Source organism: Prionailurus viverrinus, chromosome B4, assembly GCF_022837055.1.
Source record: "Prionailurus viverrinus isolate Anna chromosome B4, UM_Priviv_1.0, whole genome shotgun sequence".
NCBI lineage: Eukaryota > Metazoa > Chordata > Mammalia > Carnivora > Felidae > Prionailurus > Prionailurus viverrinus.
In genome coordinates this window covers 92,937,511-92,960,061 of record NC_062567.1, presented here as the reverse complement: position 1 = coordinate 92,960,061, position 22,551 = coordinate 92,937,511, and the positions used below count along the sequence as shown (strand labels likewise).

At 37.9% G+C, this 22,551-nt stretch overlaps 1 protein-coding gene across 1 annotated transcript in view; it reads left to right on the top strand.

Annotated features, from left to right (window-relative positions):
- The window catches only part of TSPAN8 (tetraspanin 8), a 121,266-nt gene that overhangs the window by 592 nt on the left and 98,123 nt on the right, over positions 1 to 22,551 (top strand). The window contains exon 2 of the mRNA XM_047868488.1: positions 4,483 to 4,530. The gene's annotated coding sequence lies outside the window, so the exon portion shown is untranslated. The remainder of the gene's footprint in view (positions 1 to 4,482; positions 4,531 to 22,551) is intronic.

The following is a 22,551-nucleotide window of genomic DNA, read 5'->3' as shown; positions in this document are numbered from 1 at the left end:
TCTGCTGCCACCCTTGCTGCCCATTTGCTGGTAGCCCGCAGGTCCCCTGCTCCCCTCCACCCGGGCTCACCCTAGGCACTGACCCAGCAATGGCACATAGTTCCTGGAATCTGGCTTTCTTGAAGCTCACTCTGCTCACTCAGCCTGGCTTGGTCTCCACTTGGGCAGTTTTTCTTTCAATGCTCTGCCTTTCTTCCTCCAGTCTGCTCTCTTTTGGGGAAACTCAGTCCCGTGTAATGGAAGCACACTGGAGCCACAATTGCCGGCAAACTTTAAGTTCTTTCCTACAAAGCTCCTGAGCCCCACCTGGATTAGGGTCTTTGGACGTGCCATGCCAGGAAAGAATCTGGGCTGCTCAGAGCACCCAGGAGACCTCTGGAGTGCAGTGGCTTGACTCTTTAAGTTATCCCGATGGGCTACTCTTTATACCTAAGTTAAAAGCAGTTGCTTGAGTTTCCATGAGGGTATGGCCATCATTTTAGAAGCAGAAAAACCTAGAATGTGTAAAGCTTAAAAATGACAATTATTTGAATATTCAAATAAGAGTGTTCTTATGAAACCACATGAATGAAAAATATCAGTGATGAAAAATTTAGAAATCACTATTATATAAAAATCTTAGACTGTTTTGTCTCTAAGGTATGAAAGGAATATTGGAGCCTTTATAGTTTACAAATATCTAAAAAGACTGATATAACACTGTTCCTTCATCTTGTTGCATACTAACACAGTATTCTTTTGCGTCACAAACTTTATTGAGACTAGTACTGACTCTTGCCAGGCACTGTTCTATAAGCTGAGATACAATGATGAACACAAGGAAACTCCTTTCTGTCATGGAGCTTATGTTCTAGTAGTTTTAGGATTTGATTAGACTACATTCTAGAGTATTTGGGAATCTAGTCATTTCACATCTAGAAAAGATGGCTATTCCTAGTATGAAAGTGTATAGTATGAGAGACAACTGTCCAGTTGGGGACAAAGAGCAAAAATATGTTCACAGTCTAGTTGGGAAGTCAGATGTGGGTATAGCGAATACATAATATGGAAGGTGCTATGATAGCGTATGAACAAAGTATAGCTAAGAACAATGGACATTAATCAGATTTCACAAGAGGATAAATTTAGGCTTTAATAAACTAATAAATGAGTTTTAGAAAACAGCACAAGACTGGACCAGACTACAGTCTTCCAGGGCTGGAAATCAAGGAGACATCCAGGGAGTAGTTATAGGATAGCTTGGGGCATCTGAAGCATAGAAGAACATTTTCAGACACCAGATTCTCACCAGAGGGAGAACCTTCCTCCTGCAGGGTCAGGGATAAAGGCAGGTCATCTAAGGGTCCTAATATCAAGGAGGAGGGTGGCGCTACCAATAATGGTGGAGCCATTATTATTTACCTAAAATAGTAAAAATATTCAGAAGCTCAGTTTCATAGGTTGAGAAGCTCTGCTTTCTGGTTAGGCTTTGTGTCATTGCGAAACAGAAAGAAAAAGTTGATAAAATAATTCAAGTTCTTACTAATTGTAAGCATTATCAATAACAGAAAGCTCTTGCAAGTCAATGTTTATTAAATGAAAGTTACCCACTAATTGTGAGGATTTAGAAGGATGATATATGAGTTCCTTTTCCAATTCCCACTTAAGAAAAGGAAAAGACTTTAGTCAAGTTGGATGGGGTCACAATAGGGCAGGAAAACTTTATCCAGCTCCAGAATACTCTTAATTTAGTTGTAATGGTAACATTGTCTTTCATACATGAAGATAAAACTACTGAACCACAATAAGGAGGGAATCATCTTTTGAGGGTTCCCCTAACCATGCCCTCAAAGGTGAGGCAGTTGGGTCGATACTCTGTCCTCATCTGACGGCTAACATGCAGGCTACCAAATACAAGTGTGCAGGGGACTAGGAACGTAAAGAGTCATAAGATGTGGTGTAATGGTCCCACCTTTCATAGAACTTCAAATCTTGAGGGGTGTGTGGGTGGTTCCGTCAGTTAAGCATCTGACATCGGCTCAGGTCATGATCTCATGGTTCATGAGTTCGAGCCCCGCATCAGGCTCTCTACTGTCAGCATGGAGCCCGCTTTTGATCCTCTATACCCATCTCTTTCTGACCCCTCTTCTTTCCCTCTCTCAAAAACAAATACACATTAAAAAAAAACCCTTAAAATCTTGAAAGAAGAACATAAGATAAAAAAAATCAGTACTATGTAGGATAGGGTTAAGGTACAAACTAAACTTTTGGGTCACAGACCAGCTATCATGCCCATACACAAACCTGCATTCTTCTTTGATGGAATAATGTGTAAGCAACTAAGGCTAGATATTTATTCAAACTAGAATCAGGACAATTCACTGAAAATCAGTTTCCAAAAAGTCAATTTGTCAAAATTGATGAATTCTGGAAGATTTTTTCAAAGTTTCAGTTTTGCCCTAGGCTTTACATCTCAGCTATTTTACTAAGGATTTATCTGTTCAACTTAGCTGGATGCTAATTTCGTGTGTATTTTATAATTTGGATGCCTGGTATTGCTCAATGCTTAATGCTTTATCCGTGAATGGGTGGTCTTTTCTTAAACCCAGTTTATGGCCTTCTCTATTTTGGTAGGCTCGCATCCCACCCCTGAAATTGCCCTCAAATGGTTGCAACCAAGTTTCCTATTACCTCAGGATATGAAGCTGACAGTTTCCTCCAGATGGTCTTTTGGTGGGTTTGCCATGTGCTGAAATAGCTTTGAATCAATTGGCTTTCAACAAATTAACCCAAAGCAGGTTCAAATGAACCCAGAGCACTCCAAACCACCTCTTAACTATCTCTTAATGTTTATTTATTTTTGTGTGAGAGAGAGACAGAGCATGAGCAGGGGAGGGGAAGAGAGAGAGGGAGACACAGAATCTGAAGCAGACTCCAGGCTCTGAGCTGTCAGCACAGTGCCCACAGCAGGGCTTGAAGTCACTAACCCTGAGATCATGGCCTGAGCCAAAGTTGGACACTTAACTGACTGAGCCAACCAGGTGCCCCATTAACTATCTTATGTCTTAAAGTGAAGTCTTCATTTCCCTGAATTATAAAGTTAGAAACCACTTAACTTATTTTTTAGTGATGTAACAACTTTCCCATTATCTTTCCTCCCAGTACTGATGATAAATAGTAGTAAAAATAACTCTTAATATATTTTTTAAAGCTTCCCTTTTAATTCCTTCCAGGAAAAGAATCCTGGATCTAATATAATCTAAACAAGCGCTAAACAGGTATCAGAAGCTTAGATTCAGGTCCCCAAACACTTAGGTAAACTTTTAAGATCCTTGACACTCAAATATTTCTCTATAAAATAGAAATAAAACATCAGCCTCTACCTTCCTTGTAAATAACATAGTAAAAAGGGAGTGGAGGTGATAAAGTAACTACTTTGGAGAAGAGTAGATTGATAGAGCTTCACTAATGGTCACCAATTTGATGTTTTCCAATGTAATATTTACCTAGCACTTCTGCTCAAGAAATGGTGTTATGGACTATTAAAAAATTTTAAAAAGTGACCAAGAGACAGATCTGACCCAGGAATAATTGTTTTAGTCAAATGAACAAAATAAATACATAAAACTACAGGGCCCAGTACAATAAGGGCTGAAAGATAATAGAAATGAAACACATTGTTGATTCCAAGAAGACAAATTACACGGGACATGTGGCCGGAAAACCAGAAAGTCTTGAGTAGATGAAAAACAGAAAGGGCATTTCGAGGAAGGGCACAGAGTTGGAAACCATAGCACCCATGTGTAAAAGGTGTGTTCATGGGGGGAACAGGAAATGGTGGTGGAGATTCATTGAGGGGCATAATGTGTAGGGATTTCTGCTGCATTTGGCAGCAATGAAACACTGAAGGTTTTCAAACGTAAGAGATGAAATTCAACAATATAGTTAATCTGGCAGTAGCGTTTAGGGTAATTTGGAGAGGTGGATAACGAGATTGAGAGTACAGCTAGGAATCAAAGGAGTTTCAAGTACTGAGCGGCAAAAATGAGACAGCAGACAGAACGTGGAACCTCTTTCCCGGTGCTAGTCAGAAGCCTAGTGACTATAGCCACACACAAGGAATGGGGTGGGACAAAGGGCAAACTCTTCAATATGCCATACAAAGTCCCTTCTAAACTGGCTCTTAACTGCTTTCTTAGCTTCATCTCCCACCATCTTCTTGAACTTGTCTCTATAGCCATATGGCACCATGCACATCACCCCAACCATACCGTAAGGACCTCAGTACCCCACTCTGCTTTGCTTTGCCTTCTGCCAGGGGCACTCTGGCCGCTCCCCCCCTTCCTCTGTCGAGCTAACTTCCCCTGGTCCTCCTCTTTCCACTCTCTCCTTCTTCAACCCTTTTCTTACACTGATTTAGAGGGTTTCTTTGTTAATTCCATGTCCTCCTACAGATTTTGCACTCTGGTGTAACTGTTTTCTTATTTTTCTTTTTTTCTCTAGACTATGAGCTGTGGGAAGCTGGGACCACTTGATTGAGCAGCTAGCACAGTGAGTGACACTGAATAGATGATCACTAAATGCTCGATGAATGGAATAATGACCAATTTAATACAGTACCTCAAACGTCTATCCAGAGTTGCATTTCCAGTATTTGCATAGACAGAAATCATGATACAAAAGAAGACAGAGATGTTTGGCTGGTAAGCCAAGGCAATTATCAGCACACACACATGTACACACATGCATACGCACACATCTAGCAATATGTTTACAACAAATACACAGTGGTTGATTGCATATTTAATGTTTATTTTGTTTAATGTTTATTATTATTTCTTCACTTTTGAGAGAGAGAGAGAGAGAGTGCAGGCAGGGCAGGGGCAGAGAGAGAGGGAGACACAGAATCTGAAGGAGGCTCCAGGCTCTGAGCTGTCAGCTCGGAGCCCGACGTGGGGCTCAAACTCACAAATGCGAGATCAGGACCTGAGCCTAAGTTGGTTGCTCAAATGACTGAGCCACCCAGATGCCCTGGTTGATTCCATATTTTAGATGTAAATGCTAGGGGATGGCAAAACAGAGGGATGTCTCATGGGGCCATTAGTCACGGAAGGCTTCAGATCCGCTGTAACAATTTGGGGGAGGAGGAATTAATGATTGAAAAAAGAGAACAAAGGAGAAAATAGGGTCAGTGATGTGCAAAGAGGACCATTTAAGGTTTATGTGTTATTGAGACAGGAGAGGCGAGTATGTATTCTTTCAGATCTCTCCTGTTCTTCCTAAGGTCCAAGTAAACAAAAGGAAGACCAAAATGGGAGCGGGAAAATCTATTCAAAGCCATGAAACACAGACATCACAAAATTGTTTCAGCAACATTTTATTGTCAGAAAGATTGAAAAGATAAATCAGCCAGGGGCTGCCTGGGGATTATGTTATGGGAGTTTGGACAATCGACTAACTAAGAATTACTCCAAGAGACATATTTGTAGTCATTCCTTGCTAGGGATGAAAGAGGATGATGTAAGCTTCAAGAGTAAAGTAACGTGTGATGAATTTTGGAAGAAATAAGTGGAAAAAAATAACAAGAACTTCTGGCTTGATGTTCCAGGAATACAGCTAAGCAGGCCAAGATTTTATTAAAAGAAAAAAAAGTGCATATTACAGAAATGAGAAGACAATGTTGTGTGGGTAAAGAAGCACTGTGATATTTTAAGCTGGCTGAATAAAATAGAACATGGCAATGGAAATATGAATCAAAGGCACAGAAATGGGGACTAGAAAAATCCAGGCGTAGAATGTTTTTTTTTCTGGGAACAGATAGAAGTTGATGTTGATAAAGGAATTTACTGTGAACCTGCTTTATAAGGGAATTTATAAATTTTGGGGAATTGGTTGACTTGGGCTCATGTGGTTAGCATACTGGGAACGTTGCATCGAATGCAGGCTTAAAAATCTTAATCTTGAGGAGGAACATATTTATTCTAAGCCTTTCACGTATTTGAATAGAAAACATGAGATAAAGATAAACATGAGATAAAGAGAAAATGGAAAAATCAGAGGTAACAAAATTTGAGCCTGCCTGTATTTTGTAGAAGCAGAGGAAGGAACTCTTAAAGGGAAAAGTAAAAATAATTTTATTACTTTAAAGAGAGAACACTCATTCAGAGGGACTGGAGGACATAAGGTATGGGGAAAAAAATCACAGAATGATATAGTATGGCAACTGGATTCTTATGTTGTAGCCACTAGCCTGCTAGAAGGTACTATCTGTTTTAACGTGTTTTTTATTTTTTATTTTACAAGAACCAGAAGGACATTGCTATAACTCAATTTAGATGGCAGCATTATATTGGGACAAAGTGTCCAAGAAGTTCCAGTCTTGCAAGGGCAAGATTCCATAAGAAAAAGATAAGATATGGAAAGAAGAGAGAAATAATGAAAATTGATACCATAACTATGTTCTGAAGGGGACAATAAAATTTAAAATGGAGCACTGGGGAAAGCAGTCTGGCTGAGGCCCAAATTGTCAGGAAAAGCCTTTAGAAAACCAAAGGATTCAGATGGGATGATGGGTCAAGTCTTATTTAATATCCCAATGTGTATTAGTCCAGTGGGCAGTAGAAAGTTAAAGAATCTGTATATTTAGACAGAAAATCCCATGATCAAGCACCCACAAGTTAACTACCTTCGCTTTTAAGTGGGTACCTTTGTACCCTGCAATGTGATGTGGGATGCCAAGTCAGTAGGTCACACATTCTGTAAGCACTTGGGCAATGGTGCTGGCTGAGGTCATGCAGGCAAGGAAGGCAAACCCATATTGGGAATACGTGTTGATTTCAGTCAAGATAAATGGCTACATTTCTGAGAATGAAAGGAGTCGAATGTAATCAACTTGGCACCAAGCTGGTCTGGAGAGTTGGTGCCATACTGGAGGCTCGGCATTGGTTTCGATTGCTGGAAGATTTGGACTTTCGGCAGAAGTGGTATTTAATCAGCTGTGGCGGGTGGGATCCCACGCAATCAGGCTCATGCTTCCAACTCTGCTGCCGTGGTGATACTGTTCATGTGCCCACTGTGCCAAGAATAGGTGGTCTAGGACAAGGTTGCTGATGTTCATTGGAAGTCATTCTATCTACTTCTTTATTAATTAATTTCATAAAAAAATTAATTAATTAATTTCATAAGTGTTCTCTCTTTAAACTAATACAAATATTTTAATTTTTCCCTTTAAGAGATCCTTCATCTGCCTCTAAAAAACATAGGCAGGATCAAATTTTATTACCTGCATATTGGATAACATGCAGTGCTTGCCCCCACTCCCCTTCCCGGACCTCGTTGTCTTCAATTTTGTTATTTATTCTTTATGCCCTATTTATTCTTGCCTTAAGCTTCTTCTCTTTCCACAAAAAGTGGATGACCAGGTGGACAATCTGAAGCCCTATTTATTGGGAGGATTTCTTTCCCCACTTACATTCAGGGCCACCTGTTTTTGGTGTACAATCACTTATTGAACCCGTCAGTCTGTGGAAACAAGCTTGGCCATTTTTTCCTCCTCCATTAGTTGATCATAATGGACTTCCCATGAAGCAGCAGGTGCAAGCTGGGGGAAAAGGTGCTGGAGGGAAGGTGAGGGCACCTGCTTTACAGCCTACTTGCAGTTCCAGCAGCAGCTGATCCCAGGTGTACCATGTCCATTGTATCGGATGCTGTGGGCCCACCCAGCCTTGTGATTTGGCAGATCTGGTAGGACTCAGCTTGTGATGGACCAATAAGTCAACTCTCTCACATCTTTTCTGTGGGAGAAGAGTCCCCTAATTCACTTGTTATTAGGCTCTCTGTTATTAGCAGCTGAACATAATTTCTAACTGACAAAAGCCTGATGTTTTACCACATGCTCCTCAAACTGTGTTGTATAAGCTACTGTCAGTCCACAAACTTTGCTATCCGTTGCAGTAAAATCAGAAACCAGCGCCAGAATATAGACGAATTTCTTTACTAAACACGCTGTAATTCAATTGACATTTCCCTCCTCCTCCTCCTCCTCCTCCTCTTTCTCCTCCTCCTCCTCCTTTTTCTTCCGGCAGTGGGGGGTGGGGGGTGGTTGGGAGATGTTTTCAATGAAGGGAGCAGTATGTTGATTACATTGCAGCATAAGCTCTTTATCTTGTAGTGGACCAGCAGCAAGCAGTTTGGACACAGACACCTTCAGTAGCACCGATCTAAGACTTACATCCCCCAAAGTGTAACTTTGAGACAGATGCACTTGGTTATAAACAAAAATCTCTTCATTTAATTGTTGATTCTGTTTTGAAATTTAAACCTGTGATTATTGACTGGGGCTACTGCTAAGTTTTCTTTTAAGTAATCTCTTTACTTCACTATCCTGGTCGTGGATAGTGAAAAATTATTACACAAGATGTGGTTTCACAGACTTCTGTAATCACAGCAGTGCCTGACATTTTGTTTACTTCAAAGCAGAATAAAAGCCTTTCATTACGTGCTTCTTTTTATGCTATTTGTCTATCAAACTTTGCTGTACCACAAAGCAACTGTTTTACACATAGATTCTGCTTCAGTTTCAGAGTGGAGATTGAATTATATGGTTTAACAATACATGTAGGAAGGGTTCTTTCATTATTGTTCAACTCCCCCACTGCCTCCGTACCCTACTCTAGATCCCATTGTGTTTATCAGAAGATGTTTTGTACGGGTATCAGTAAATAGGCAAAGACGAGTAAACCTTTAACGGCAGTCTTTATTAATGCTAAAATTTCTTAGTTAAGCCCCAACTGAACCACTACAGCTCTATCTTTATCTGTAGGAAATTGTGGAATAACAACCAATAGCTATTCACTGCTCTAGATACCATGGTTCTAAACTTCCTTGTGAAGTCAAAAAATAATCTAAGTTCACATTATTCTTGGGAGCATTTTATTCTGACTGTATGCACAGCTTTTGTCACCATGTAAATTCAATTGACATTAATTCCATTAGAAATTTGGGGGTAGAAATCTTTCCTTCTCGAAAATGATTGAATGGTACAATTCTCATAATCCTTGTAGTCTAAGGAGGACAGCCTTCAAGATACAGCAAGGATAATGCTTTTTAACTACAGACCTTGATTTCCTTAGCCCGACTTTCAAGGAAATGTACTGTTTGAAGGAATTCTATGACTGGTAAAGTAGAAGATATTTCTGCTAGATCATCTGCAAATTAGTGGAGAATGCTAATATTAAAAGGGACAATAGCTAGATTTTTTTCACCTTTAAACAAAAACTGTCTGTGACACCTGGGCATGACTAGGTTAGCATCCTAAGTTCCTGCAGAATTAGAAAGGGAAAGAAAGTAAGGAACAAATACTCTCAACAGTGAATAAACCTGAAAGAAACCAGGAAAGAGAGAAGGCCAGATGGGAGAGAGGGATTGGAGAGGGTAGAACTGAGGAAAACCTCACAAGTGGGACTCAGAAATAACCAGGTTTCCATACTTTTTCAGGTCAATCCTTTGGGGGTGAATCAGGCTCTTTCCTGTCTCGTTCTCACTTTTCTTATTGTAAGTTAGTGTATATGCATTTAACTCAGTTTGTAGAAGGAGAAATCATGTCACCTTTCTATGCTTTTATTACCTTATAGGTATATCTGATATTAAAAATATTTAAAAACCGGTATGGCATGGGCACCGGCTAATCAGAAAAAACACTACAGTCCATCAGAATGATCATAGGCCACAATAAAGTGGCCATATAATTAATGAGGACACTTTTGAGACACTTTTGAGACCTCACCAAATGAGGACACTTTTGAGAATGAATGAGGCACTATTGATAATTGTGCCAGGATGGGAGGCATAGAATGAGACCATCCCAAGAAAACTGAAATGTACAGCCACTCTAGTCATAAATAAACAGTAAGACTCCACTGGTATGTCCTGGTTGAATAAAACTAGAAGATTGGCTTGGGTCTCTTTCAAATATGCAACATTTTGTATACATACTGAACATATTTACATTTAAGAGTATTTGATAAATTTATCCACAACAGGCATGTAGATCATGTTGCTGAAAGAATACAGCCCTATCCAAGGAAAGAATCTATAGACACAACTACATGAAGAATGACAATGGGATTTAGATTCTGCTCTACCCTAGGCAGATACATAGATATTGATGTAAGTATAGCTACAGATATAAAAATAGACTGATATAGATACTCAAAAGTACCATAATATTTCTTATGTACTTTCTATGAACCAGGCTTTTTCAACTTTACAAATGACGAAATTGAAGTATCAGAAAGGTCAATGATGTGACAACTGGGCACATTGCATACAGTTGGTGTGTGATGAGACTGGAGTTTCTACTCCTTAATGATATGTGACAGAGCCTCCCCATCCTGGGCGCCTACCTTATTGCTTATGCTGTTGTCTTGCTTAGAGTCGTATAGAGTAGAGGACAGACAAATAAATCTACTACTTATAATTCCATATAAAATTTGCTGTGACACATGGAATGGATAGAGATAACTAAATCGCATGGGTAAGGGAAAACTTCCTTCCTGGAAGAGGGTGGTTCAAGGTGAAATTTTAGGGATGGTTAGGAAATGACCAGATACAGAGGGATCTGTGTGTGCAAAGACACCCAGTGTGAAACCCTGCATGACATGTTGGGGGAATTACGAGTATTTTGGGATAGTAGAAGTGAGGTGATGGATTGTGGGTTGAGCTAATTAAGGTGACAGCATCCTGTACACCTTCAAGAGTTATTTCAAAGGACTTCTAGTATAGTAATGGAGTGATATATTCATATTTTAGAAAGATCTTTCTGGCAGAGGTGTGGGGGCCAAGTTGGTGGCAGAGGAATCACTTATGAATTATAGGAATTTTGATGAGAAACTAATGTCTTGAAAAATGACCCACCACCATTTTCCTTACTTCCAAAGCACTAAGAATCATAAGTGAAGAGCAAAAAAAAAAAAAAAAAAAAAAAAAAAAAGAGAAGAATAAGAATGGCACCTTAAGAATCTAGGTTATTAAGTGGGAGAGACAGCTTGGAAGTTTCATAGGAGACAAGGAAATCAAGAATTTGGAAGATGAGAGAAGGGGAGAGAGGGAAGTAGGGAAAAAGAGAGGGAGGGCTGGGGAGGAAGAAAGAGGGAAGAAGGGACGGAGGGAAAGAGTTGCTCACTTCCCATTTTTGCCTTATCCTTTGTTTTCTTTGCCCAATTGTCTGTCCCTGCAACTACTCTCAGTATTTCTCCCTTTGCTTCCTTCTGTCGATTCACATGGTAAATACAATTACCTCAGTTTATCTGTACTTTTAAAGAGGGGATTGTGCTGCAGTGAGACAGGAGCAAACTGGAAAAGTCACCGCTGAGTTGTGGACTTGTTGACAGCTTCTTTTCATCTCCTCTACTCTAGAGGTTTGGTGTCCTACTTGTCTTTGAGAAAGGTGGTAAGTGAAATTGAGGGAAGGAAAGGAAAGACATTTGGTGTATGTAGTGATTAACTATTAACCAGGCTGAAACCACTTTTGCCCTTCACTATGCTTCTTGAATCATCTTCTGTCTTGCTTTCTTGCCATTGCTAGTTCAGTTTTCTTCTCTGACCCTCATTGTTTAAGGTTTTGTCTTTCTGTATGTTCTTATCTTTGCTCTCTGTTTAATGTGACAAAAGCTGCCATCTGTATACTAGCCAGACTATTTTCTTTAGCAGAGGAAGGAAAATAATCCTTTTTGTTAATAAAGAAAATAAATGTTTACCATCGATGTTGAAAACACAATGCTTATATTTAGGTTGAAGTTAAAGGTGCCTGGAAAAACATCAGCAACTGAAAACGTTTACTATATTTAATGCATCTTTGTGTGTGTGTGTGTGTGTGTGTGTGTGTGCACGTGTGTGGTGGGGGGTGGGGGGTGGAGTGTGTGCTCAAAAACAATGCTTAACTCTGTCATCAGGGAGACAAAGATACAGAATCAGCTTTTTAGAGCTATAGAAACAGAACATTTTTTTTTACTCTGATCTCTTTGTAAGGATAAAAAGCTGAAGGAAAGAAAATGTAAGTGAATTACTTATGGATATGAGAAAATTACCCTTTCAGATGTACTAGAAAGTGTGAAACTTTTATATTATCGTATTACATTTCATATAGGGGGTATTTTGAATGGTGTATTAAAAGGTAGCTTTCAGTTGAAAAGTATGTAACTTGCAAAGGATTGTTATCTTAAACAAGATTTTTGAATGAGACTTAAATTCATTTATTAGGGCGGTCAGAAGAAAGTACAGACTAGGTAGCTCAAACTATAGTAATTTATTTTCTCAAAGTCCTAGAGACTAGAAGTCCAAGATTAAGATATTGGCAAGGGTGGTTTATTCTGGGGCCTCTCTCCTTGGCTTGTAGAGGGCCATCCCCTTTCTGTCTTCACATGGTCTTCCTTCTGTGTCCTGATCTCTTATAAAGATAGGTCATATTGGATTAGGATCCACCCTAATGACCTCTTTTAACCTTAATTACCTCTTTAAAGACCTTGTATCCAAGTACTGTCACATTCTGAGGTCCTAGGGGTTAGGACCTCAGTATATGAATTTGGCTGTGGGGGGAACTGAATTCAGCCCATAACAATACTTATGCCATTTTTTTTTTGTTTGGGGACACATTTATAAAAATAGTAGGTAAATCCATACAAAGATAGAATTTATACATAATAGGTAACAAGATTTATAAATAATTTACACCAATCTTTTTAGAAATGCACTGACAAAATGAAGCAGGCCTGGACAGAATGTCGAGAAAAGTTAGAAGAAATAAGTGAACTATGATGGAAATAAGCAGGAGAGAGAAAGAGAATGACTAGTAAAGAAAAACAGAAGATAAATAGAGGTAAGACTATGGAAAGTGACCAGGAAATAGAGCAGCTTTGTTTGTACATTTGTGGCTGTGTTTTTCTAATAGTGATATTGGAAGTGTTCCATGTGGTGCAATTTATTCTATTAATAAAACCTGATGATTTAAGACATTAGAAAGAAGGAATGGAAAAATATTATATTTTCCCAGCCAAACCAAATCCACCCCTTGATTCTTATTTTCTGAGGTTGGCCCCCTATAGACATTACTTTTGCCAACTGCTAGTATCACAGAAACCACCAAAACCTCAGATTTGAAAAAAAAGGGGGCTCTAATGATTTTAAATTAAAAAAATTCAAATTTGAAAACGAAATATCTTTTTGGATTACTACGTGGGTATAGACTACTTATATTTCCAGCCTTTTCTTACTATACATTTAGGATAACACTGGACCAAAAATATTTTAATTTAAGTGTTAGAAAGACTGATCAAAGCAAAAGTTCTAAGGAAAAAAGCAGAAAATAAGCACATCCCTTCGTCGAAGTTTTGGACTGAAAATACCCCACCATAAGGTAGAAATAAAGTATGAGGTACTTTTTCATGCTTGACACACACTTTTAGTATAAGATTCTTCTAGAAGAAGCTTCTAAAGAATAGAAATATTCATAAAGCAGCTTATGCAAGTACCATATAACTAATCCATGAACAATTTAGTTCCACTCAGGCATTTAGAAGATAAATGTTATCCATTTCCATATATTTAAAATTTTCAGCCAAAAATATTTTAACCATATAACTTTACAGCACACAGGAAAAAAATACACATAAAAGTGAAAAATATGTTTTGCAATAAATCTGCCACTGATATGATATGAGTGTGCAATTAAATGGGCCATGCTGGAGAGAGGCAAGATTGGCTACTGGGTGAGTGCCAATGATATCCTTTGACGCTTCCCGGCCTCATGTGTTCCTGATCAGGCAGCCAGGGCTCTGGCAAATCCAAGCCAGGAAGGCAGAAAACAGAACACATCTTCCTTTCAATTGGGGGTTCAGAGGGAATGGGGCATAGGACACATACTTGATCTGTTGTTAACTATTTCATTTCTAAACTGAACACTAAATTATGCCATAGAATTGGATTACTTTTAAGGAATCATTTTCCACTTTTTTCTTACTTGCTTATTCCGGAATTCACAGTGGCACTTTATGGTGGTATAGCATAAGGAGTACTGAATTGAAAGATTAAAAACCTGACCAGGTGTGCTAGCTGTGTGACCAAAGGCTAGTCACTTAATCCCTCGAGGCCTGTTTCCTTGTCTAGAAAATTAAATGATTGGTCTAAATGAGTATAGATTATATAGAGTGACCCTTAAGTAAATCTGGCTTGCAGATGTGTTTTTGGCCTTCACAATAACACAAGATGTGTTAACTAGTAACCAATATCAAAAACGCAAGAGATTTCATGAAAATGTAGATTTCTGGCTTCTCTTGAAAAATTAGAATGTCTGGTACCTTAGGTCCCACAGCTTTGTAAAACAATATGTTCATATCAAGTACAGAAGACTCTTTTTGATACACAGTAAAACCTTGGTTTGTGAGCATAATTCGTTCTGGAAACATACTTGTAATCCAAAGCACTCGTATATCAAAGCGAATTTCAAGAACCATTGGCTCAGTTGTGATCATGTGACGTTCGGCCTCAAGTACTACTTGTATTGCAAGACATCACTCGTTTATCAAGTTAAAATTTATTAGAAATATTTGCTCATCTTGCAGAACACTCGCAGAACAAGTTACTGGCAATCCAAGGTTTTACCATAATTGGAAATGTTCTCTTGAGGTTGTTCCACTGCCAGCCTCAGGACCCAGTCAACTTGCTATATTTATTTACTTTAGGTGCCTGACCTTTTTAGACATTTTAGTTCTTCATCCTTTGTCTAAAGCAATGGTTTCTAAATATGTCTTACAAAGCCATAGTTTTTAGAGGAACCTTATGAGGACTCAAGAGGACATGGGTGGAGGGTCCAATCTCTCTTCAATCACAGTTCAGCTTTTATTTGTGGGACCTAAAATGACCTCTGGGACACAGACTTTTAGTTAATCCTCTAAAATCTGTTCTTCTTTTGAAATAATTGAATTTCAGCTGCGCACACGAATGTTTAGAATAAACACTACTCCCAGCCTCCCTTGCATCTAGGTATGGCTGATTCCCAGCTTCCTTTGTGTCTAGGTATGGCCCTGTGCCTGATTTCTGGCCATTGGAGTAGGAGCAGAAATGATGTGTGCAATATTCAGTCCCTAAAGTAGGAATTTGGTGATGATTAATCCTGACCATGTGGTCAAAGTATTACACTAGCAATGGCAGGGCAACATGATAGACAAATCCTGAGTCCCTAGATGACTTCATAGACCAGAGTAATCCTACTAGCAGCGTGCACCTAAGTTTTCAGTGTTACATGAAAGAAAAATTAACTTTCATCCTGTGTAAGCCAATATTAATTTGGGTTTCTATTACATACTTCTAAAACTGTATCTGAATTAAAACAGCCTCTTAGATTCTTTCAAGCTCCAAAATGCTTTGATTATTTTACCCCTGGTTGATTTTGAATTTAAATGTGTTTGAGTACTTTTGACTGAAAAAAGACAAAACATTGTTTTTAAACTTTTTTGAATTACTTCCTTGAATGCTTTTTTTTTTTGAGCGGAACTTAAATAAATTTATTTTCAGTCATGCACATGGTTATATTTTTATGAAATCATTATGCAAAAATGCCAGTGACCTAATACATATCGAATAGGGAGTATATGTTCTCTTTCCTTCTAAATGATCCAGTGTTATGGACACCCTTTGCAGGTCCATTTCATTCAGAGAATGATTTTGTCCCAAAGGAGTGGAGTCCAATGTGCAAAATAAATGATGTGAGTTTGTTCTGTTTAACTATGTAGATGGCTTGAGTAGAAAAAGATAAAGTTACCGAACTACCCAAGAGAGGTCTTTGAGGTAGGCTGTTTCAGGCTCAATTTCAAATCTGGCATTGATGGTCCCTAAAATTTGTACTGCTATAGCTGTTGTTATAAACAGAGGACTTCATTCTTTGAAGTGTGAGGAACTAAATTTTCTATGGCAATGAATTTTATTTTATTTTAAGAATAATGTACTTTAATGGGGATTACAGTGCAGCTCATCATTCTGAATACATGTACTGCCTAAGAAAATTCATGCATTTTTCTCAAGATCAGAAAAGAAATCCAAGACAAACCAACCTTGGAGGGTGATTGGAAATGATGTTTTTAGTAAGGTTAGCGTCTATCCCCCTCCCTGCCCAAAAACCTGTTATATATATTCATAAGGTCCTAGAAATTTTTGAAGTCCTAAAATTTAGAACTAAGAGAATTCACCAATAGAAATGATAAAGTTAGAGGTGGTTTTGATGTTGGGACAGACATGTGGTTGGTCTTTGGAAAATAAAATCCTTTCTTCGTGGTATTTGCAGGATTGGAAGTGATATAAGTAATCCACAACAATAAACTATTTCTTGAGCATAAACAAATTCTTTTAAATGGATAGATCATCATAAAACAAGTTATAGCTATTTTTCTTTAGTGACTTAATTAAGCTTTCAAATGTCCCCAATTTTCTCACTTCAAAATTTGGCTTAATGAAGTACAGGAGGCCATTCTTGTAACAGTTGGGCAGAGCAAAACAGTCATTTTTTAGGGTGGGAATTATCTAAAAACACATCATTACGTGTATAGAATTAAAAGAGAAACCTATTTTCTATGTGGGTCAGATCAGAATATTTGGAACTAAGAATTATTTTAAAGGCATTAAATAACTTCTTTGCCCAATGGCGAGAAGGACATTAGGTTTCTTCAGTTAGATTTCGAAATTGAGTATGCACTCTCAAGACTTCTTGAAGAAAACCTTAAGATTTCTCCTTAATTGGCTGAGTCAGAGAATGAAATAATTGAAGAAAAATCAATGTCTCTCAAGAAAGTTTATGAATAGACATCTGGGTCCTTTGATTTTATTCTGCAATAAGTGTATTTAACTATAAACTCTCATTTCTTATAATATGCAACAGTGATCGAGAGAGCCAATTGGCCTTGGATGTTTATGTGTTATCTATGTTAACATCCTGAAATTGCTATCGTATTTCTACATATATGAATGTAAAAAGGAATGAAACTTCTTTTTTCTTTGAGTTTATGTATTTATTTTGTTTTGAGATGGGGGAAGGGGCAAAGAGAGAAGGAGAAGAGAGAGAATCTCAAGCAGGCTCTGCACTGACAGTGCAGAGCCTGATGCGAGCTTGAACTCACAAACCTGGAGATCATGACCTGAGCTGAGATCAAGAGTATGACACTTAACCAACTGAGCTACCCGGGCACCCTGGGAAGGAATCTTCCTATACTAAAACCACAGTGATTTGGATTCTAGTTTGATACTTATTTTTAACTTTGTTAAGTGCTTTAGCTTCTCCATAACTCAGTTTCCCTACCCAAACAATGGAGGTATATGCTTACCTAATTATTGCCTGGAGCTTTTGCCATGGGAGACACCTGGTCATCTTACATCAAAATCTGCCATCAAATAACTGGGTGGCTATTCTGAGGAAACATTGGATAGATGCTCTTTTATAAAATGCCCTATTTTGAATGTAATTAAATACTGATGCCTGTGGCAGCCAGGAGAAAGAGCCTCTCCAAGCTCCTGCTGTACAGGGCATAATAACTGATGGTCCCAGCTGCTGTACTCTACATCTACCACTACCTTCATGTGGAAGCCACACTTACCATGGGCTGCTTCAAATCTGTGATAGAACATGGTAGAAATACTAAGGCAGGATGATTCCTAGGAGAGAAAGGATTCCTTTGGTGCGACACTTTTCTCAAGGACTTCCTGGTAATCTCTCTGGACTTCCTTAGAATTGCACTGAAGTTTAAGATGCTTCTGACCCAAACTTTCTTCCTTCTTTCCTTTGTGGGGGTCAGACTTGCATCATGGTCTGACAGGTTGCCCCAGCCTCCTCTGGCTCCCTTCCTAATCTTCCCTCACAGGTATTTCTTCCAGTAAACCTCTTATGTCTAATCCTATCTGGATGCCTGATTTTACACCAGACCTTTTTGAAGAAGGATCCCTTTGAGATTGCACTGGGACACTTTTCTATGATTTTGTAATTTGGTAGCTAAGTTTCCTATCAATCTGTGGTATCCATTTACATGGGAATAAGCAATAACCTGTTTTATACCATATTGCAACACAGACATTCCCAGCTATTAGATTTTTTTCTTTATGAATATAGGAATGGTTTGTAAGAAACACATTTGATACTTTTTATGATACTGTTTCTAAAGAGCTTGAGTAACTATCCTCTTAAGAATAATGATAACATGCAAACAAAGGAAACATGCGTAAATGACATGGTTTTGAGTCATTGTGATTCATTCTCTCATTTTTCCCCAAACACCTATCAAAATAGAAAAATCAGAGCCAGTGAAAAGTATTTTTATTTCTTCATAACAAAGATACAATTATTACATGATCTCACAAAAACAAAGTAAAGTGGAAATTTAAGGACAATTCAGGCACAAGTTCTGTTTTCACTGAATTAACAGAAAAATTGTAACTGGCAAACAAAAATATTTTAAGTCACTAATTATTCATAGTTTTTATATATTTAATCATACTACACTTAACATTTTATATTATTTTTGGGTATGTCATAAGCATACTTTTTGATTGCTTATTTACCATTCTCATAAAAATTATATAATAATCTAAGAAGAGGATGCATCATGTCTATTCCATTGAAGTTTTAGATTGCTTCTCATTTTTTTTACTGCTAAAAATAAGGTTGTTTTGTGTAGTTTTATAAATCTCTCACATTTAGAAGTGTTTGTGTAGGATGAGTTCCTAAGGGTTATGCCCATTAAAATTACATACCGATTTGTTTCAAAAACATTTGGGCCAATTTAAACTTAAATTATATGGCATTATTCCTATCACCATGCCCTTGCTAAAGTGCTAGCAGTGCCTTCTATTAGAAAACAGGGGCGCCTGGGTGGCGCAGTCGGTTAAGCGTCTGACTTCAGCCCAGGTCACGATCTTGCGGTCCGTGAGTTCGAGCCCCGCGTGGGGCTCTGGGCTGATGGCTCAGAGCCTGGAGCCTGCTTCCAATTCTGTTGTCTCCCTCTCTCTCTGACCCTCCCCCGTTCATGCTCTGTCTCTGTCTCAAAAATAAATAAACATTAAAAAAAAAAAGAAAACAAAATTTCCCAGTCATTTTACATGGATAAGAGGTTATTTCACTGAAGTGTAGCTAAATTGCCTAAATGTTTACTGTAGAGTCCTATTTACACTTTCATGAGCTATTTTTCCTTGTCTGGTACACATTCATATATTGTATTCATTTTTTTGATATCAGTCATTAGCTAAAAAAGAAATTACTCTTGGTCTATTGTATTGGAATCAAGTATTTTCCCCCAGTTGGTTGTACTCTCCTTTTTGTTTCTTTGTGTTTTGCCTTATCCATCTGTTCAACTAGCATCTATTGAGCACTTAAGTTTTGTCAGGCTCAGTGCTGGGAGCTGAGGATACAGTTTTGAACAAAGACAGACCAACCCCAGCTCTCTTGTAGCCTCCAGAGTATATTAGAAAAAACATAAAAACATATGATATGTGCTAGGTTATCAAAAACAAGCTAGCTATCAAAAAACATATGATGTGTGCTAGGTTAGGGAAGTAGGTACAGGAAGCTATTGGTGTTCTTTGTAGGCCATCTTATTCAGTTTAGAGGGATCAAGTTGATGCAGGTGGATGAAGAAGTAAGAACGAGCAGGACATGGAGTCAACAGATAAGACTGGAGGAGGCAGGAGGCAAGGTGGGAGGGACTTAGGCCCCTTTAGGAAGTTTGGCTTTTATCTCAAGGGTTGAGCAAGATAATTTAATGGTTGTTTAGCAGGAGAAAAAAAAAGATGATATTATTTTAGAAAGATTATTTGGCTGCTATTTGGACAATGTCCAAAAGGAGAGCAAGCCTGGAGATAGACCTTGTGGAGTTACCCAGGTGGGAGTCAATGCTGGATAGGCATTGTGTCAGTGGTTAAGTTCTGGAAATATTTAGGAGATGGAGTCCCATAGACGTGGGGATGGGATGTGGGCAGCAAAGGGAGATGGCAGATTCCCAGGCTTCTAGAAGGCTTGAGTAACAAGACTGGGGGTGCTGTTTTCGGCAGGAACAAATTGGCAGGAAGGTGTTGGCTATAGATTTTTATTTATTTATTTTTAAAAAAATTTTTTTAACGTTTATTTATTTTTGAGACAGAGGGAGACAGAGCATGAATGGGGGAGGGTCAGAGAGAGGGAGACACAGAATCTGAAACAGGCTCCAGGCTCTGAGCTGTCAACACAGAGCTCGACGCGGGGCTCAAACCCACGGACCGCGAGATCATGACCTGAGCCCAAGTCGGCCGCTTAACCGACTGAGCCACCCAGGCGCCCCAGCTATAGATTTTTAAAGCCATGTTTGCATATAACATTCTTGGCAATTTGTTATATAAAGATTAATTAATGCCTTGTCATCTTTAAGTAAATAACATTGAATTTATTTTGGCTTTAGTTAAGTAGAGATTTATAATTTGCTTTAGAAGAGAATTTCCAGTCAATCTCAATGACATTATTATAGCCTAATAATCCATTATTCATTGGGATTCCCCAGACTGATGAGAAACTGTTGGGTCAATTTATACAATTCTATAACCCTGAAGTGAAGTTCAAGATTTAGCTGATGATAAAGAAAAATACTTTTTTTCATTAAATTTTTTTTTTTTTTACATTTCAGTGTATTTAACATACAGTGTTATATTGTTTCAGGTGTGCAATGTAGTGATCCAACAATTCTACACATTACTCACCGCTTATTATGATAAGTGTACTCTTAATCCCCATAACCTATTTAACCCATCCCCTCATCTCCCTCCCCCCCTGTAACTATCAGTTTATTCTCTACACTTAAGAGTCTGTTTTTTGGGTTGTCTCTTTTTTCCTTTGTTCATTTGTTTTGTTTCTTACATTTCACATATGAGTGAAATCATGTTATTTGTCTTTCCCTGACTGACTTATTTCACTTAGCATAATACATTCTAATTCCATCTATGTTGTTGCAAGTGGCAAGATTTCATTCTTTTTTATGGCTGAGTAATATTCCACTATATATATATATATATATATATATATATATATATATGCCAAATCTTATTTTTCCATTCATCTATTGATGGACACTTGGGCTGTTTCCATAATTTGACTATTGTGAATAATGCTACAATAAACATGATGTGCATATGTCTTTTTGAATTAGTGTAAGACAAAGATGTTTTAAAGGAATAAACGATTATTTATCATCTTCAAAGAATGCACATAAATGAAGATCCAGAGATAATTTAAAATTTTGCAAGTTGGAACATCTTCACTATCTTTTATACATAGTAACTCATAGCAGATAAATGAGTTTATACCTATTCTTATACATCTTTAGAATTAGGTGGGAAGTGATATATGGATGTATGAGAAATTAGCCTTTTACTTGGAGGGGTGAAAGCTGTTTTCCAGAGGGGATGCTTTCCTCCATTTCCTTCAGGAGGGAAAGTAAATGCATAAGGCAGAGAACCTGGGTAATCCTCAAAAGTATGGCTAACAAAGTAAAACATAAATGATTTTGGCAAAAGGTCCTGGGACACATAACTTTTATTATAGTTATACACTAGTGTCTTTTGGGCTCGCCTACAAGCACTAAAAAATTTGTTTTCTAAACAGTAGTTGAGAACATTTCTTGTACTTTACAGCATTCTTAATGGCTCATTTGGAAGCTAAATAAATTCCTATTGAGAATATCGTGTTCTCAGGTATACTAGACTCTTGAGCGTAATGTATGCTTCTGAAACTGGCTGTGATAATTTTAAATCCCAACAGTGGTAAAATAGCACACTCTCTTTTTCTCTCTTTGTAGTCATGTAGTCTTGAAGAATACTGCCACAGTTTAATTTTGTGTCCTGCAAACTTCCACACCAATTAATAATCTAATACTACTGGGATTTGCTACTCAGTCTCTGCTTTTGTAAGAGCAAACAAATGGTGTTGGAAAGGACTTGATGCATGCCAGTGAATGTGAATGAGCTGCAGGGTCCTTATTACCTAACCAAAGCCTGCAGTAAAACATTTCTCAAAAATATTATTGGGTCTATCCTGTCCAAACTAGAGGAAACTCACATATACCACATTTATTTTCTATCACATACACAGCCCAAATGGCTAGCTGGCTAAAGTCGTTTTGTGACTTGCACATTCGGTTTGAAAGCTGCTTAATCAAACCAGAAATCATGTCTCTTAGATAGGGAATTTAAAGTTGTATTTATGAATCTGATTTCATACTGTACATATATATATATATATACACACACGTATATATAAAATATCAAATACATAATGAATAAATAAACATAAGAGTAAATATATAAATAAATATGTATCTTAACTCATTTCTGAACTCTAAGACCCTTTGAACTAAAGCTCTTGTTTGCTTTCTGTTTAAGGCTAAAACACAGCAACAGTGGATTTTCCCTTTTATTTTATTTCTTTCAACTTCACTCAATTCAATAGACAATAGGCAATAAGCCACAGGCAAGACATTCTGCAGGGTATAGTGAAGACTTCCAACATGGTTCAAAATT